The sequence below is a fragment of the Mus caroli genome, unplaced genomic scaffold (genome assembly GCF_978045245.1).
Source record: "Mus caroli unplaced genomic scaffold, Mus_caroli_1 scaffold_18, whole genome shotgun sequence".
In the NCBI taxonomy this organism is placed as follows: Eukaryota; Metazoa; Chordata; class Mammalia; order Rodentia; family Muridae; genus Mus; species Mus caroli.
This window is the reverse complement of record NW_028227273.1, coordinates 5625162-5642260: the sequence shown is the minus strand read 5'-3', so window position 1 is coordinate 5642260 and position 17099 is coordinate 5625162. Positions and strand designations below refer to the sequence as shown.

The following is a 17099-nucleotide window of genomic DNA, read 5'->3' as shown; positions in this document are numbered from 1 at the left end:
AGTTTCATCATGGCAGAAAGCATGATCTTGTACAGGCAGACATGGTGCTAGAGAAGGATGTGAGAACTCTACATTCTGATCTGAAGGCAGCAAGACAAGACTGGATGTGTGTCTTACTGGGTGTAGCTTGAACATTTAAGACCTCAAAGCCCTGACTCCACAGTGACATCCCTCTTCCAACAAGGCCACATCTCATCCTACAAAGCCACACCTCCTCCAACAAGGTCATCTCCTAATAGTGCCAGTCCCTATGTGCCAAGCATTCAAACACATGAGTCTATGGGCACCATTCCTATTCTAACCACCACAACCGGTTTTGTGAAATGAACCCCAAAGCACTTCCAGCAGTGGCTGCTATACTAATTCTAGAGCTTTGGGAAGTCCGTAGGTTTACTTGGCATCTGGTACATGCTCTCTGCAGTAATATACACTATAGTGTGGGAGTTACTGGAAAATAGTTGTTTACTTTGTCTTTAATATTAATTTATGGTTAGAAAACGTTACTATAGGAAGATCCCCTGATGGAGCTGTAGAAGTGGCCACTGAGAGTCTGTGACTTGCTGAGACTTGCATGGACTTTGAAAATGTTGAGTACTGCTGACCTCAGCCTGAGACAGGCTGTTTAGAAGAGGCACACCTCATCTCCCTTGCCTGACCCTGTCTCTCCTACCACCTCATAGCTCATCAGTTTCCATATCATTCACTTAATATATATATATATATATATATATATATATATATATATATATATATATATTAAACAAAGCTTTATCCTTTGTCTCCTGCTCTGAATGTCTGCACCCTTGAGGGCAAGGGTCTGAGTTTATTTTGGTCAGTGATGTCTCTGTGGCAAAATATATATGTGGAATAAAGGACTGCACAGAAATAGCTATGTATCTATGTGTGTATTACACAGCAGTGCAAGAGGCACGGATGTAGACACGAAGCAGTAACCAAGTGTGTGGTGTTTAGCGAGCAGAATCTCAAGGAGTCTCAGTAACAAAGCTGGATGGTCGGGTGAGACAAAATGATAGATGAGGTTGAAATACGATAGGGGAATCTAAATAAAAGGTGAGCTCTCTGAGATTGCATGCTGAGAGCCAAGCAGGACTTTCTGACAGGACACTTGGTCAGATTCTAGCATTGGTATGAGTAGAGCAGTGAGCCTCTCAAACTGATCTGCAATAAAGGGAATGTATACACTCGTACAAAATTTATAACAACAGAACCTGGCCTCCTTTTCCTTCTGTCTGTGTTTGCAGTACCTGAGCCAAGCAGTGAGATTTCAAAGGCTTTGTGTTTGGCACCATTTCATTCCATACCACCGGATGATACCAGACAGCTACACTAGAGCAGAAACAGGACACTTAAGGAGACTCTGATCCTTTTCTTCTCTGAAGCTTTAATTAAATGAAGTGGATCTGTGCCCTATGCTTTAGCTCTGTTTTTTCTCATACAGTGCATCTGGGAGGCACTCTATGAATATGTATTTGAGTGTTTTGGCGGTGCTCATTTGTGATGAATACAGATATAAATGAAATTCACTTAGTATAAAATGTTTACATGGAACAGTGAGAATGCCTTTGCAGTATCTGCAGAAAGATGGTATGCTTTTTGCTTCGTCCAGCTTCTGAGGTGACATGTCAGGATCGCCTCCTGTCAGGTGGAATTCATGAATTGTACTAGAAAAAATGAAATTGTAATTAGATTGGGCAGAAGATACGCCCTGTGCTCCTTCCAGGTAGTGTTTGATTGATGGCCTCAGGGGATTTTATTTTAATATTTCTAGATTATTACAAGGAGACACAAAAGAAGCGTCATTGGCAAACTTCACAGTAGAATAATCTAGAAACATTAAGACAAAGAACAGCAAAGCAGTCTGAGAAAGTCTATGCCAAGTGGTGCATGGAATCTTTGTTTTAAGTCCCTTGTCTGAAAGCCAAAGGGCAATTCCCTATGTCATGGAAGGACATTCTTTCCGTGTCAGCATGGAACTGAAACAAAACACACAAGAAGTAGGCAACGAGAACAGCTTAGACTACCTTAGTCACCCAAGTATGTGGCAAATATTTATTCCTCCATATTACAGTTGGTAGTGCAGTATATAGCCAGTGTTTTTAAAATCCCACCTGCCTGGTTCTTTAGTATTGAACCTGAGACTCAGTGGTGGCCAGACATCCTTCCTTGTCCTTAAACCTTTTATTAGTATGAATGAAGCTAGACTAGATGTCTTGGGGCCCTGAGGAGTTTGGGGTGTAGAAGAGACAAGAAAGAAAAAGAACAAAGAACTATAATGACATTAAAACTGGGTCACCTGTGCTGTAAAATCAGTCTCAGGTGGGTACAGAAGATTTTGAAAATCTAGCAATACCTTCGACAGTAAGCTAAAACCTCTACTGCATTTGCAGTCTTTCCTCTGTCTTGCATGACTATGAATCCTCCACATGCTTGCACTGCTGCAGTTTTTGAAGCTGTCCAGAGGTTAAAGGTTTGCTTTGAAGCACACATTAGTGAACATATTTGCAGAGATTTCCCTTTTCCATGGCTTCCAATCTGACATATAAAGCTGGAAAAGGCCAACTATGTCCATAAAGCTGGCCATGTTTACACTCCAGGGTGGTAGAAGGTTGGGACCAAAGAACAGAGTTAATAAGAAAGGCTGGTGGTTGTGGCATATTCAGTTCAGTCAAAACCTGTCATGTGCATTAAGTAGAGGACTTCCGAGACGCAGAAGCCAGCTGCAGTGTTATGACATCCATGAGTCCACTCACCAGATTGCTTATTGGCAATGGCTCACACTGACGGCAATTTTATGAAAAAAGACAGAATATGCTAGATCTCAGAGACCTTGGGACACCGTGCCAAGCCCCTACCAAATCTCCGCATCCGAGAAAACAAGGCTTGCGAGCCATGAGCATTCACTTAGCTGTGTCTAGTAGAGAGTGGGAAAATGGATCTGTTTTCTGGGCTATGGTACAATATTTCCATTTCTGATTTTATTCCTATCTTAGTGAAGGAGTACTGAATATACTCACTCTCTTACCAGAAAGGAGAACTTCTTCTTAGAAACCAGGGTGGCTGTGCCAAACTATGCCTGGCATGATTTGCTTTTCCTACATAAGGTTCTGATGCAGGGAGAAGCAGTGGACACATTTACTACATTCACAGGAAACAGTACCCACAAAGCCAGAGGCATGAGAGAATTAAAGTCATTTTTTATACTTGCCTTGATATGGCTATGTCATTTACACTGAGATAATATGGACTTAATAAGAAATAAGTGGGTCCATGTAAACCCCCATTTCCTTTGGCCTTTAAGTCCTATGCGAAGGATATCTATTCTATGGAGAACCAATTTCTTAAACCTCAGCTTCCCGAAATCAGTGACACTAAGCCCTTTTAGATGTAATTTTACTCTGTCTATTAGATACAAGTCATTATCAGGACACTGATGGACAAGATCCCTGAATCTTGCCTACAGAATACAGAGAGGAGCACAAAGTCTGTGACTTCTGATGCCTTGATCCAGTGTGTGGAGTTTCTTTGCTTCAATTTCTCTTTGAGCTTTCAGAGCTCAGTAGTTCATTGTGCATAATATGATCAAATGACAGGGGTTCTAGGAGGCTACACCCCTTGAGGAAGACCCCAAATGCCTATTATGACTTTGAATCTGTTTCATCAGTAGCTGCTGCACAGAATATGTTCTAAGGCTGTGGAAATCCTATGCTCGCCACAAAAGCCCTCCTCCATCTCTAACTCCCATTGCTCTGAACTGATTCAGCACCTGCTCCCTGGACAACAACTTTTAGAGCCTTGGGTCTTGTTTCACCCAAGTTCTTATTTCTACAAGCATGCTATAAATTTCCCTAGGAGCAAATCCTAAATTTTCTTTTAGCTCATAATATGCAAGTGTCTTAGTCAAGGTTTCTATTCCTGCAAAAACACCATGACCAAGAAGCAAATTGGGGAGGATAGGGTTTATTCAGCTTACATGTCCACATTGCTGTTCATCAATAAAGGGAGTCAGGCCTGGAACTCAAGCAGGTCAGAAAGCAGGAGCTGATGCAGAGGCCATGGAGGGATGTTCTTTACTGGCTTGCCTCCCCTGGTTTGCTCAGCCTGCTCTCTTATAGAACCCAAGACTATCAGACCAGGGATGGCACCACTCAAAAGGGGCCTTTCCCACTTGATCACTAATTGAGAAAATGCCCCGCAACTTGATCTCATGGAGGCACTTCCCCAACTGAAGCTCCTTTCTCTGTGATAATTCCAGCCTGTGTCAAGTTGACACAGAAAATCAGCCAGTACATCAAGGATGGCTGAGAGATGAATGGATAGGTAGATTCATAAAAGCAGTTTAGGAGCCACTAATAGGAATGGATCTGAGAGTGCAAGTGATGTGTCATTCTTTCTGATTATACAAAGTCATAAATAGGTGGGGGAAACTTGAATTTCCAGTTGGCAAGGAATGCCTATTGTGTTTATTACTGTTCCCTTCAGGAACCCTCTCACCCTCCCACCTTTCCTTATTCATTTTCTATACCACATGCAAAATTGGAGCCATAACCTTGCTCAAGAATGTGCAAAACAGGAGCATGCTAATGAACTCCTTTTGCTGCTATAAACTTGATGAATGGCTTATGGAGGAAGGACATGGAATGGCAACCTCAGGCCAGTGATTAGCTCTAGACATTCTTCCTTAAGAACTTGTGCTGGCCAGCAGAGTTCATTCTATCCTGTGTTCTTTTAGGATTCTGTTGCAGGAATGTCACTGGGTCTTGGCTGTGCAGAGGAACAAAGACTGTCTCTCTGTTTCTTCCCAGCAACCTGAGTGCCTTTCTAGAGTGTGCCCCTCCAGAATCATCTCACTTAAGATTCTGGCTATGCCTTACATGGACAAGACCTTATGTGTTGCCATGACTTCTGTCTTCTGCTCACCTCAGACTTCAAGGCAAGTTATTTTATTCTGTTTCTATTCTTGCCTATGATATCCTGCATCAAGGAGAGCCTTGTTCAGTATACTATGGTGTTCATACAGTGGTATCCTATGGTAATATCTGGACACACATCAAACTTTTTGTGTACAGCTGGTTCTTGAGCACCAATAGAGTGACTTTTAGAAATAGCAAGGTACTTTTATAAGTGACTAGTCAAAATAAAAGCTCAAGTTAAAGAGTGCTTAAAGTACTAAATGCTCTCTGACATTGGTAAAATGGACACTAACACGTTCCCTCATAGCCTATTATCAGACTAATAAATAATGAGGCTTGTGTTTCTACATACACTCTCTGCTTTGTTTCTAACTATTTTGTGCATATTTTTTCAACTACTCTGAAACAGAGTGCTAGCTGTTTCTTCTGAATGCTTTGCCACACTTCTACAACAAAGGACTAGAATTTTGGGGACCTTATTATTCAGTGTGAACACTAGACCAGAAACATTGAGTCTACCTGGATTCTATAGAATTTTGGGTAACATCCAGGCCCTTTAAGTCTGCCTTTCTATATTAGTTAGGGCCACAGGTATTTGGCATGTTCATTAACATTTGATGTGCCTCACTGTAGAAGCTAAGCAGGAACTCATGAAGTATTCACTGAGATTAACTAAAGGTGTCATTCTTTCATACATGCTGACGTACACATAGAATCAAGTGCTTGGAAATCAAGGGTAAGAGAAGCAGCAGATCAAGGCCAGTCTTGACTACATAGGGATTTTAAGGTTAGCGTGGCCTACTGAATCCCTTTCTCTAAAACGAACTGACTAATTAAACTATTTTTTTCAGGATGAAATATTATGTCTTGACCAAAATGTTGTGGTTAAGCATGCATGGTAGTAGAATGTTAATTTTAAGTTGAAATTGGGAGAAGTTAAAAAAAAAAAAGAACAAATCTAATAAATTTAATTGACTTAAGAAATTTTCTTTAAAAATAATTGGTGGTACAAGTTTGGTGTGTGTGTGTGTGTGTGTGTGTGTGTAGTGTCCATATGTATATGTGGTTGTGTTCATTTATGTGTGCATGTGTGGAGTCCAGAGGGCATTGTTGAGTGTATTCTTCTATGTTCTCTCTCCTATTTTTAGGCATGGTCCCTCACTAAACCTGGGCTGGCTATGATGGGTGATCAATGAGCTCAGGGGATCTGCCTGTCTCCAAGTCCTCCTTGCTCCCTGCCCAGCTGGGCCAGTTCTTAGTAATAGATGTATTTACTGAAGCATTGGATTATTCATGGCTTGGATCAGACAACCATCTTTTTCAAGGGCATCCTCAATGCTGAGAGAAATCACAAAATTACTCATCTCAGCTTCTATTAATGGGTTAGTGTGGGGTATTAAGAAAGTAATTGGTGCAGGAGCGATTATAAAGCAGGATACCAACATAGTAACATGTCAGCTGGCACCACAAATAAAATCAGAATTGTATGAACATATATTTATGTAACGTTGACTTCTTTCCATGTAAAATTGGCTCATCAAGGTTTCTGGTAAAAATATGGTTCAACAAATTGTTTTTGTTATTGCTGTTCAGCTATGGGGTGATCACTTGGAGATCAGAGACTATGCTGTTGCCCATAGCAGCTAGCAGTGGCCAGCATGTTAGTTTCATCAAATCACTCTTTGGTGTATTGGATTAATTTGGGGGCCCAAATTCGAGGAATTTGTTACATTATTGCCTGATGGATGGATGACCGTTTTCTTGGTGTGTGTGATTTCTCTTAAAGTTGCTCACAAGTAGGACAGAGCAAACACTCAGCATGCGCGTTAATCTGAAAGAGGTATATAGAATTTGAAGACGCTACTTGGCTTTACAAGCCTCATCCTCATTGAAGTGTAGGGAGTAAAGGAAGTGTCATTCACTCCGTGAACACTGATGGATTAGCTGATGGCATCAATCACTCTGTATTTGTCTTGAGGATTTGGCTGGAGACTATAAATCTCTTTCCTTTAAAAGCCTCCATCAGTGATCTCTGGATTGGCCTCACTTCCATGAAGTTCGTGAGAGGCTTACTCTCTGTGCTGGGCATGCATTTGTTGTCTTGGTGCTCACTTAAAACACTTTCATTCTCTCCCAAATCAAATGCTTATCTTACAACATTAAGAAGTCACATTGTATTTTATTTCACTAGGTGTTACATGTCACATAAAGAGAAACAAGGAATGGATTAAAGGGAAGGAATGAGGTTACATTTTAAATATCCATGTGAAGACTGGCAACAGGCAGTTTGCTGTCCCTCTATTGTTTAATGGTGAAAGCACTATGAGCATGATTAGACAAAGAACATCCTTTCCCCATATGTGAGTTCATGTGTGTGTGGACATTCAATCTAGAGATGTCCCACACTGATAAAGATCCTGCAACTAGTAATTCAGTCCTCCAGAGTGGCTATGGCTTTCCTTTTGTTCTTTATCTTCTTATTCTAAAAGGAAATTCTCTGAGAGGAACCAGGGAGGAGTCTCATTGGCTCTCAGGGTCATTGAGTTCTTCAGACTATTATCTTTCCTGAGAGAGAAAACTGAAGTAGAAAAACAGTTGGGAATCTGATTTACAAAATGAGTTTGAGTGTGATGATCATTCATAGTATATATTCATATAATCATATATATCACTTAAATATGGAATATCACTTTAAATATGTAATTTTGAAATACATTGTTCATATTTCAATATGGTTAGAGAAATGTTTGGGATAAGAATAGTAATCTTTAAAGATGTATTTATTATGTCTATAGTATTCTGCCTGCCTGTATGCCTGCAGGCCAAAAGAGGGCACAAGATCCCATTACAGATGGTTATGAGGTACCATGTGGTAGCTGGGAATTGAACTCAGGACCTCTGGAAGAACAGTGAGTGCTGTTAAATCTGAGCCATCTCTCCAGCCCAAGAATAGTACACTTTAAAGTGGTTTTCTTCTTAAACCAAGACCAAACAAAAACATGTGTGTGTGTGTGTGTGTGTGTGTGTGTGTGTGTTTGTGTGTGTGTGTATGTGCAACTCTAAAAGGTTAAAAAAGGAACCAAAAGGTAAGGGCAAAAAATTGACAAACGGAAGACTATTCTCATTTCTTTGAGTTCAGCCCCATCCTAGGTGTTTTGGAAAAATATGGGGAAAGCAAGAGAAAGAACCACACATGGTTGAGCTGAGACCCTAAGACAACTGAGTGCACGTGCTCTCATTCCTCTTACATCATATTTGCACACACTTTTAATTTAGCAAAGTACCCTTGCATCCAAGTACAGATTATATGTTTGCAAAACATTTGGTTTCAACAATTGCTATCTTTATGAACAGACTCTTTTTAGAGGTTCAGAGCCACTGGAGTAGTTGACTTCCACTATATTCATATAGGTGCTCCTTAGGTATTTATCTCTCATTCTTGTGTATTTCTTTCCCTGGCCGTTTAAATTCTGAAACGGACTGAGCTATAAAAACACATCCCTAGTCATTTGATTTCTGTGTGGGCTGGCTGGTGTGCATCTGAATACTGCAGGAGAGGTTATGAAGTGTTAGACTCAGATAGTTTATTTGCTGAGGGGAGGGAAGGTGAGTCGGACCAGAGTCCATGTGAGTCTTTTATTGTTTAAAGCATCTTATTAAGTCATAAATGCCCCAGATGGATGCAGATGTTATGGTCATGGACTAAATGAAGAAATAAAAATAAATTGTTTGTGCATCGATTGAGCTTGCCTTTAGATTATATGTTCTTTATTTTAATACTGCCCTATTAGAAAAATAACTATCAAGAGTCTGCAGAGCAGAGCCATAAGGATATTATTAACTTCAGTATCACGCTGCCTTAATTGTATCTTCTCTGGGCAGACACAAACACTGAGCTACTACTGGGGAAGAGAAGGAGGCCAGTTTATCTTCTTGTGGATCTGTGAGTGGAAGGTCTCTCCCACAGCCTGCCTTACTAAGAAGAGCAAAGTGTGCTGATACCGACATCATCTTAAAGCCTGAAGATGGCTGTTAGGTAGAAAATGGAAAAATCACTGTACTTTCTGGCAAGCCAAAAATGCCGTGAATAGCACGGGTCACATTCCCCCACTTTTAAAGTCTGAGCTGCTGAATGTAAGATGCCAAGAAGGAATCACCACAACATAAATATGTTGCAGAATGAAATGGCAAAGGAGGTGGACGATCTTAGTGGTGGGAGCTGTGATGAGGGGAATGTGCTGTCCCAAGCAAGGGATCAAAACCCACTGAGTCACTGAGTGCTTGGGAGGCCACAGCCCGGCTGGCTCTCTTTTCCATCTGTTCCCTACATTTTCCTTTGCAATCCTCAGTCGAGGACTTCCCACTTTTGGCCTCATGGATGAAGTATTAAATTACTGAGGTGTGGAGATCTGTAATGAAAGTAAGCTAGGATTATCTGCAAAATCATAGATTTTTAGGAACTCTGTTTTCCCTTTCAGATTGACTCATTCTCTTGGCAATATGTAGAATAAATAAAAGCAAAGCAAACAACCCCCTTGCCAGGATATGAATAAAATTCATTACCTTCCTGAACTTAGCAGCTTTTAGATACTGCAGGAGTAAATTTGGAGGACCCTCTTAGAACAGTTAAAAACAAAGAGACTTATGGGAAACTCTAAACCACAAGAACAGGAAAGGAAACAAGAAGAGAACATCTGTGCTCTTGGTTGAAGCAATAAATATAATGAAAATACTATTTTCAGGACATTTATGCAGAACAGAAATGACATAAGGACTCATTTTCTGCTCACTAACTCATCTTGACCTGACTCAATAATGACAACTTAATGGATCAGACTCTTGTTTTTCCCAACTGTTAAGTTCATTTACAACTTACCAGGCAACTCTAATTTCACAAGTACTCAGTCCTAAGTTACTCTCAGCAAAGTTTCACCTGGAAGTGAGTTGGCACAGTAGTGCTGGAGAGCAAAACATCCAAGTAAGAGGATTCTTTTACTCCTCAGCAGGCTCTGTAGAAAACCACATGGGGTTTGGTTTCTGAGAGTTCAGATATGCAGAAGCAGAAATGCTCTCCACTAGTTAGTTATGGATGATACCAAAGGAAGGGACAATGGCCTTCAGTTTTCTAATCTCTCTCATTTTATAGAATAATTCTGTAGAGCTGGGGAAATGGCTTGGTGAGTAAAGGAACTTGCCCCACATCCTGACAATCTGAGTTCAAGCCACTGGATAAATTTTGTGGAAAGATAGAATTAACTCCCCTAACCCTACATGTGTATGTCACTTGTGTGCTCCTACATAAATGCACATACACAATCAACAAATGTAGTAAAAAAATAAAACAGTGTTTGCCAATACAACATTCATCTTTATAGTTACTAATTAGATTTTGTTGTATGGCTATAATTATTTTAGGGGTACATTAGTATCATTAAGGAAGTATTATAAGGGTTACTGTTGTATCTGCCATAGAACATGGAATTTAAAAATTCATGTATGTGTATTTTTTCCAAAGCTCCTTGGGGATAAAATGTGATGGTCATCCTAGAGGCGCCAGAACATTCTTCCCATCTGCAGGCTACCCAGTCCACACTGGTCTGCCATTTTCCACAGACGCCTATGGATTGGTCAGTTTCTCTTGCTAATTGCAGAAACTAGGACCCAGACTTTTCTCCATAATTGTAAGAAGGATAAAGGGCAGGGGTAGAAAGGGCCCTGAGGGCTCTAGCAAGGAAGTGTCAAGAACATAGCCAGGTGTGGTGCGTACGCCTTTAATCCCAGAACTCGGGAGGTAGAGGCAGGCAGATTTCTGAGTTCGAGGCCAGCCTGGTCTACAGAGTGAGTTCTGGGACAGCCAATACTATACAGAGAAACCCTGTCTCGAAAAAACCAAAAAAAAAAAAAAAAAAAAAAGGCAAAACATTTGCTTCAGTTCTTTTCATCAGTCCCAACTGAGCACAGGAACTGAGAACTGGGAGAAGCCCCAGTTTGGTTTAGCTACTAGCAACAGTGCTCACTCTACAGTCCCTTTGTTACAACAGCTTTTCATTCCCTATGATATGGAGGCAGAGGCTGCAGTGCCAGGCCAGTGTTCTTGTTTTTTATATGCAAATAAATCACTTGATTATATTTTTTTGTCCTTATGTTATCATGAATATTTCAAATGAATTTTATATGGCTCATATTTATGGCTTGGGAGCTATTTCACTTTTTGGCTCACTGCCGTCTCATCTGCATATACCATATCTCAGCTGATGCTGATTGGTCTCATTTACATATTCATCATGCTCCTCTTTTCAAAGATATTTTGTTATAAACTGGCTTCTCTTCCCCCTCCAGTGTTATAATGGTACGTAGATGTGTTTTTAAATTGAACTCATTTCCATACATAATTTTCCTGGTTCCCATAAATCACCACATTGTCACCTACTTCCCCCCACTCCATTCAGCATGATCTTCACACTTTATACCAAGCTGACATATGGCTCCAAAGTAATTAAAAACAATGTAAACAGTTTACAGTGCACTTTGCAAAGCCACTTCACATTGCAGAGTTTAGCGGTTTCCGTGTTCTCCCAGTAAGTCCCAAAGCAATGAAGAGCTGGGAGGCTGGAGATAAGGATGATGATGAAGGCTACGATGGAGAAGCTTCCGTTTCATCCAGAAGATTCTCCTGCTAACTGGTTATAGAAATAGAGCTGATCGGTTCAGGCACATTCAGAGTGATATGGCCAGGAAATGGGGAGAGGAATGGAGGAGGGGTCAGGATCAGGTGTGGAGAGGGACAGGAGATATGGCCAGACAACCATAAGAATGAATGGACATTTGCAACTGACAAAGGTAGGGAGCTAGGGGGCATCTCCAGGATGTGACAGAGACCTGGGATAAAGGAGGAACTCAAGGATCAATGGGGATGACCTAACTGTGACTCACAGCATTGGGGATATGGAACCTGTAGCCAGGCAGGAACCTCAGTCGATCAATAGAGATACCAACCCACCCACAAAACTTTCAACCCAAATTTTATCCTATCTACAAGAAATGCAGGGACGGAGGATGGAGCAGAGACTGGGGGAATAGCTAACCAATAACTGGCCCAACTTGAGACCAATCCTATTGATAAGCACCAATCCCTGCCCCTATTAATGATACTCTGTTATGCTTGCAGACAAGAGTTTAGGGTGGCCTTCCTCTGAGAGACTCCACTCAGCAGTTGATTCAGACAGATGTAGACAACCACACCCAAACAGTGGGTGAAGCTTGGAGACTCCTATAGAAGACTAGAGGGAAGGACTGAGGGTCCCAAAAGGGCTAGGAACTCCACAGGAAGATCAACAGAGTCAACTAACTTTGACCCTTAGGGCTCTCAGAGACTGAACCACCATCTAAAGAGCATACTCAGGCTGGATGTAGGCCTTCCTGCATATATGTAGCAGATATGCAGCTTGGTCTTCATTTGGGTTCTGAATAAATGGTGCAGGGGTGTCTTAATTAGGGTTTTTTTTCTGCTGTGAAGAAACACTATGACCAAGGCAACTCTTATAGGGGACAATATTTAATTGGGGCTAGCTTGCAGGTTCAGAGGTTCAGTTCATAATCATCAACACAGGAAGCATGGCAGCATCTAGGCAGGCATTGCATTGGAGAAGGAGCTGAGAGTTCAACATCTTGATCTGAAGGCAGTCAGGAGAAGACTGTCTTCTAGGTAGCTAGGATGAACTTAAAGCCCATACCCACAGTGACACACTTCTTCCAACAAGGCCACAACTGCAAATAGTGTCACTCCCTGGATCAAGCATATTCAAACAAGGGGTTATCCCAAAAGCTATTGCTTGTCCTTGGGATATGTTCTTCTAGATGGGCTGCCTTGTCTGGCCTCAGTGGAAGAATATGTGCCTAGCCCCTCAGAGACTTGATGGGCTAGATGGGTTGGAGGATAATGAGGTGGTGAAAACTCTGTCAGAAGAGGAGAGAGAGGGATAGAGGGAAAGATTGTGGGAGGGGGTAACTGGGAAATAGTGCAGTGAGCAAGATGTAAAATGAATAAATAAAACATAAAATGAAATAAAATAAAGAGCTGGATTAATGGACCATGAAGACTCATCTGTAAGGGTTAGGTTGGAAACTAATTTTCCTTTCTCTTGGATGGTAAAAGGCACAGAGCATTTGTAATTTTAACAAGAAGAAGAGATGAGGATCCAAACCCATCGATGTTCCAGATATAGAGATGGGATGTTTAAGATGACTGACAGCATTATGAATTAGGTGATATCACTAACACTTTCATAGCTGATGGATGGTTAGATACTCAAATAGCATAGGGGCAGATACAAGGGGTGAAGGAAATAAAGATGTGTGGCCTCAGACTCTGCACAATCTAGTTAAGTCAATGAGCATGAACCACATTCCATTTGGGAATATATATATATTTTTGAAACAGGGTTTCTCTGTGTAGCTCTGGCTGTCCTGGAACTCACTCTGTAGACCAGGCTGGTCTTGAACTCAGAAATCCACCTGCCTCTGCCTCCCACGTGCTAGGATTAAAGGTGTGCACCACCACTGCCTGGCAGGGGGAGTATCTTTTCTAGTGGTTATTCACTGTGTTACCTTGGGCAGAAAATTGGATCTCTGTAGACTTGTTTCCTAATCTGCAGAATAGCTCTAATGGTGAAGCCTACTGCCTGTGGGACAGAGAAAGAGGATGAAAACCATAGCTCTTTACATGTTCTCCCATTCTGTCCCTGTCCACTGGTGTGCTTTGTGGTACCCACCATAGGGTAGCAACAAGAACAAGTTTCTGAATTAATATCTGATTGTGTCATCTCTCATACTTGCCCTTATGCACACACATACCCTTCCTTTATCCTAGCCTAAACTCTTGCTTCACCAGTCTCTTTACACAGCGAGGTAGTCCCCTAACACAGGGGATGGTCCTGCTTTGAAGAGGTAAGCACTTTGCATGTTTTACTTGGCTCTGCTACCCCTTTTCGGTACATCCATTCAGTGTCAGTGCTTGCCATAAGACTTTGGCCAGAATATACTTTCTAGTCTGTTACATTCATTTAAGTGGTCAGTCCTTCTGCTTCAGATTTCTACACCAATGTCATTTCCCCAGAGTCTTGCTCCAGAAAAGCTTCCTTCAGCCTTTTCAGTAGGGAAAGCTGCTATTATAAACATTCTCTACTAACACACTCTCATACTAGTCTCTGTAGTGACTGTAACTGTGCAATTTTAAATGTACTTATATGACATTCTTTTAAAAAATAGTACGTTTAACTGCATTTTTAAGTGCATTGGTGAGAGGGTATCAGATTCCCGAAACAAGAGTTGCAGACAGTTGTGAGCTCCCCTGTAGGTGCTGGAATTGAACTGGGGTCCTCTGGAAGAGCAGTCAGTGCTACGAACCACTAAGCCATCCCTCCAGTCCAACATTTAATATCTAATTACACTATTGGAATCCAAATTGTATAAGCACAAGGCTGTGTTTCTCTTCTTTTTATGCAGCATGAATTTGTGTTGCAGAGACTTAAATATATACAATAAAAATATATAAGCACAGACATAAAAATGAGTGAAAAAAACATAATCAGTATAAGGTGGCAAGAGAAGACTTCTAAATATGAACACAATATTCTAAATAATATACATGGTTATGAGCAATAGTGAAGGACTCTATAAGCAGATGGGGATGAAAATCTATTGTGACACAGGTAATTACATAGTCACAATTAAAATACAGTCCACGATTTTAAAAAGTACATAAGAAGTTATGTGCAAAATCAGTGACAAGAACGTTTGCTAGACTTTTCTGTTCTGAGAGGCAGAAGAAAATAAACTCTCAACAGGTTTAAGGATAAGAAGGGGATTTAATGGTTCATTTATTTTGCTGGTCAGAGAGGATGAATGGCTTTAGGGGCAGCTTTATTCAGAGTGTCCTTAGTGGTTGAGTTCTCTCTGGGTCTTCCTTTCCACTACACTTGTTTTGTTCTCAACTCTACCTCTGGTGGATAGACGGGGACAACTCTCCTGGCTTCGCTTCTTTGTGGAGTTGTATTCCTGAAGAAAGAGATGATCTTTTCATTGCTCAATCAATAAAAGACTCAAAATTTACAATGACTTGCCCAATTGCAGAACCAATCCTCCAGCACCCATGGAAGCTAAGAGAACATGATGTTCAAACTGCCTGCCACCTCAACTATGAACTCATATTTAGAACTGGAAATGTCTCCCACACCCACAGGTACTTAGTGTGAGGGAGGGATGAACCACAAAACAAAACAGAAGCTGGTGCCTCAGTGCTTCAGGAGTGGGTGGGGCAGTAGGGATTCATTGCTGCTGATAGCTGGGTAAACCAAGTCTTCAAAGAAAACTAACCCTCTCACATAGAAGAGCATAGTCACCAAAGTCACCATGGCCCATGTTTGGGAAAGGTTTCTGGAAGCGAATTGAGACTTGAAAGTGGTAGGAGTTAACTTAGCAGGAGTTTCTTAGTAGCACCCTCATCACAGATATTATCACTGTAGTTGACATTCATTGAGGACTTAACTATGTTACAGGGACGCACTGAAGTCTGCTGCACTCATCACTTTTCCCCTATCCTCCCCTAAGCCATTTTATCTGGCAATTATAGTTGTTACTTGAGACCTTTGATTCAGTAATTTTTTACTTTTGAAGAATTTGTAGCCAAATAGCAAGTGGGTGCAGGTGAAGGGGTGACTGAAAGGGAGCAAGGCAGGGTAGCAGGGGAGGCTGATCTATCATAGTGCTGCTGATGGAAGAAGAGGACAAGGCATGGCGAGGAGGATATTCAAGAGAAGATAATTCCTTTTCCTCCTTTCAATTTGGTCATATGCAGAGTGAATTAAAGAGATTTGTGGAGAAGGAGGCATGGAAGATGAAGCCAGTACTTTTTAAATTTAGGAAATGGGTTAAAAGGTAAAGGAAGGACCTCGGTGAAAAAGATGGATCCAGAAAGAAGATGAGAGCTTAGCAGTGACCAGAACATAGTGTGAGATAATGGAAGGAGGGTGAGCCTGGAGACTAAGGGAGCCACCTGGCTTTGCACTTGTATTATTGCTATTTTAGCTCCCTTTGGCCATCTCCTTAACTATAGGATGGTCTTTCTAATTCTGAGTGCCCTGTAAGGGGCCAGCCATATTTGCCTGATTAAGTTTTATAAGGTGCATTGTTTGTGGTAGCCATTATTTCTGTCTGTATGCAAGTAGAAGGGTTTTGGGGGTAATCAGGATTATTTTATAGTCATCTAGTATATGCCACGTCATTGTCAGGGCATTGGATAATCTACCAAGGAGCACCAATCTACTTAATCCCAAACCCCTCCAACTCTATGGCTTTCATGATATGCTCTGTTCAGATGAATGGCTGCCCTTGTAGTCAACATCTTTACCAGGTAAGGACACTGAAAGATAGGACATTTTAAATTGATCTTTCATCCAGTAAGACAATAATGGTTTCCTCCAAAACCCCTTTTCTAAAAACACAGATGAGAAAACAAAGGTCTTAAAGGATATTTCAAAGTTACATAGTCAGTTTATATGAAAACGAGCAACCCACCAGGGCTCTGAGTACTATCATGCAAGCAGGCAGTTAACTGCGGAAACATAGCACTTTGTGTCCCTTTTGACAATAGATTACTTTCTCTCTTCCCCAGATATCAGCAGGAAATAGTCTTAAAGGTAGGTGAAACAATTACGTGGAAAATTCCAACAGCTTCCAGAAGAAGCATATGAGTTGGAGGGTGGCTTTCACTGAATCACAATACAAATATCCCCCTTTCTGCACACTCAGGACATTGACTAGTGTACTTACTGGCATGGAAGTTCTGAACCCTATTTGCGCCACTGTGAAGAACATGTCTCCCTTCCCAAACCCTTGGAGGATGGGCCAGAAGCTATCAAAGACAGGGCATATTACTTGAGATGTGAAAGGTATCTCTCTGGGTCTCTGTTGCGCTTCACTTTGAGACAATTCCATTTGGAGCCAACTGTAAATTAAACTACAGCAATAAAAAGGTGATGTTAGTTATAGCAAAGGAGACTTCTTAGCCAGTCCTAAAAATGTTCTTATACATGTAAATGCTTGCATATCAGTGACCTTTGCTTTCATGCATGATGTGGGAACCAGAGGTCTGAAGAGTGCTGAGAATAC

The 17099-nt window shown here is 41.2% G+C and overlaps 1 protein-coding gene across 5 annotated transcripts in view; it reads right to left on the bottom strand.

Annotated features, from left to right (window-relative positions):
- Positions 1 to 17099, bottom strand: part of Fshr (follicle stimulating hormone receptor) — a 201506-nt gene that overhangs the window by 87300 nt on the left and 97107 nt on the right. The window lies entirely within an intron of this gene.